Raw genomic sequence first — 3,239 nt, forward strand, 5'->3', positions numbered from 1 at the left:
GCCTTGCAATCACCCATAAAGTTACTCTGCCCCTTGAAGACTACTCCCACCTCCCAGGCAACCGCTGTTCTTATTTCTGTCATTTTGCTTGTTCTTCATTTGAATAGAATGATAAAGTACACACATTTCTGTCTGGTATTTTTCCACTTGATCTAATAGATTGTAGACTCACCCATGTGGTAGCACAGGACAGTTGTCCGCTCTCCTTGGTGCCGAGGAGCGTCTCCTGGTACGACTGTCACAGTTTGTTAATCAGGTCTCCTGTTGATCAGCAAATAGATTCTTTCCAGATTTTGGCTGCAGTGAACGAAGTTAGGGTAATGATTCTTGTACAAGCTGCTTGAAGTCAGAGGTCTTCTTTTCTCTTGGAAAGGTATAAGAGTGGAATTGCTGGGTCCTGGGGTAGGTACTTTCACTTTTCACTTTCATGCACTGGAGAAGGAAATGGCAACCCACTCCAGTGTTCTTGCCTAGAGAATCCCAAGGACGGGAGAGCCTGGTGGGCTGCCGTCTCTGGGGTCGCACAGAGTCGGACACGACTGATGTGACTTAGCAGCAGCACCGGGGGTAGGTATATAGCTGCAAAAACTGTTTCACAAAGTTGCACCATTTTGCATTCTTGGCAGCCTGTATGAGTTCTGTTTGCTCTGTGATTTCACCGGCAGTTGGTGTTTCCATCTTAGTTAAGTGGGCGTCTAAGTGGTGTCTCACTGGGGTTTAAATCGCCATTTCCGTATTTGTGGCTTCCAGGTGTTTGACTGTGAAGTGTCTACGTGTGGTTCTCTTGCGTTTGGGTACACTAGACCTTTTGCATCTGTCCATTTATGTTTTTCACCAAATTTAGGGAATTTTCAGCCGTTATTTCTTCAAAACAATTTTTTCTGCCCCGTTTGTCTTTCCTCCTCACGTAGAACCCTAGTTGCGCATGCACTCCGCCGCCTGATGTCACCCGTGGCCATCTCCCTGGTCTCTGGCGGTTGACCTGTCTGACCACAGACATTCCCTTCTCTCAGCGTAGCTTGTGTCGCGCTCACTGAGCCTCCCCTTTGCAGTATCCATTCTTGCTGCTCAGTTGCTGAGTCATGTCCAGCTCTTTGCGACCTCATGGGCGGCAGCACGACAGGTTTCCCTGTCCTTCACCATCTCCTGGAGTTTGCTCAGACAATACCCATTCTGCTGGTTAGCATATCCAGTGATTTTTTTTCACTTCAGATATTGTCTTATGGTTAGAAATTGCATTCAGTCCTTTTTTTTTTTTATGTGTGTGTTTTTCTTTTTATCAGTCCTATTTTTATAGTTTTCATTTCTCAGTTTAGATTTTCCTTTTGTTTCCTTATGCATTCATTTGCACCTTTAAATCTTTGGGCATATTTATAAAGACTGTTTTGTCAATGTTCTGCTCTGCAAAATTTGGTCACTTGAGGATCTGGTTCTAGGGACTTCCACCCCCTTAATTATGGGTCATGTTTTCAAGCTTCTTCTCATATGTAGTAATTGTTTGTTATATGCTAGACATTGTGATTGTTGTATGAAAAAGAGTATAAATGATGTCTTCTTTTAAAAGATATTGCTTTGTTCTGGAATGCTGCTAAAATCCTAGCAGACTGTGTGGTCGTGTCTGGCTTGGCTGGATGCTTTGGAAGGCTGGGTCTGTTTCAGGCCTGTTCTTAGTCCTAGGTTTTGGCCTTTATTCTGGAGCGTGGTTTGTATTCCTGAACCATGGCCTTTCTGGGGTTTTGCTTGGTCACCCGAGGTGCCCACTGAGGCTTCTCCGCTCGAGCTGGGGGGGACCTGCAGTGTCACCCATCACTGCACCATGACTGGTTTCTCCGCCTCCGCCCCACAGTAGCCGCTCCTGCTGGGCTTTATGGAATCCCTCTCTGCACGCATGCAGCCTGGCCCCAGCCGGGGTCTGACGGGAGCCCCCATGCAGGCTCACATGACTTTGTGACGTGTAGTGAGAAACGTGTGCTTAGTGCTTGTCCCTGTTGCGGACACAGAGCCCCTGAGGCCGCTGGCATCTCCTGAGATGACAGCAGCGCGCGTGTCTTTAGCTATATTAATGGGTGACGTTCGAAACCACTTCAGGATGGCATCTGGTTGCCAGAGGAGCCAACCACGTGATTAGAGGGCCGGAACTGTCAGTCCCGCCAGCTGAAGCCTGAGCGGGGAAAGGGGAGGAGTCAGCGGTCCGTGGCCAGTGGTTTCCCCATCACACCTGTGTAGTGAAGCCGATCAGACCCCAGTGGACAGGGTCTGGGGAGCTTCCAGACTGGTGAACCAGATGCATACGTTTGCTGCTGGGTGAGGCCCCCAACTCCACTGGGACAAAAGCTTCTGTGTGTGGGACCTCGCCCTAGTGCTTCTTCCTCTGCCTTCTGGTTGCATCTTTAAATGTCCTTTGTAATAAGCTGGTGATCTAGTGAGTAGGCTGGTTTTCTGAGTTCTGTGAGCTGTCCTTGCATATTAATCGAAGTCGAGGTGGGGGGTCCTTGGAGCCTCCAGTCTATACAGAGCCGGATCGAAGCACAGGTGACAACCTGGACTGGAACTGGGGTCTGCAGTGGGGGCAGTCCTGCGGGGCTGGGACCTTCACCTGTGGCTCTGATGCTGTGCCCAGGTCAGTAATGTTGGAACTGAGTTGCATCGCAAGACCTCCCCGCCGCTGGGGTGCGAAGCTCCCGCACGTGGGCATGGGTGTCAGACCCGTGCTTCTGCACACTCACGACACATAGTTCCCTCCTGCTTGGCGCTGACCCCTGCCAGCTGCAGCCCCTCCAGCCCTTCTGGAGCCCCTAACCCTCATCTCTGCCTCCTCGGCCAGTAAGACTTCTTCGGCTTCAGCTCTCACGACCTTGGAGGGGAAACCTGAGGTAAAACCAGGGCAAACGTGGGGCTCATTTCATGGCTCTCTTCCTCCTCTCAAGAGTTTCAGTCCTGCATCACCTGTTGCTCATAGTTGCCTCACACATTTGCCTGATATTATAGTTATTTATGGCAGGAGATAAGTATAACTGGTTATAATGTCCTGCCTGGAACTGACATGCATTCTTTTTTGTTTTTCCTTTGGCTGTGCCACGCAGCATGTGGGATCTGAGTTCCCTGACCAGGGGCTGAACCTGAGCCTTCTGCATCGGAAGCTTGGAGTCTTAACCACTGGACCAGCAAGGAAGTCCCTCAACATGCATTCTTGATCAAATTTTCTTGTATAAATGCCATAAATTTATACAAGCCCCCAA

This window comes from Oryx dammah, unplaced genomic scaffold (genome assembly GCF_014754425.2).
Source record: "Oryx dammah isolate SB20612 unplaced genomic scaffold, SCBI_Odam_1.1 HiC_scaffold_16, whole genome shotgun sequence".
Classification (NCBI taxonomy): domain Eukaryota; kingdom Metazoa; phylum Chordata; class Mammalia; order Artiodactyla; family Bovidae; genus Oryx; species Oryx dammah.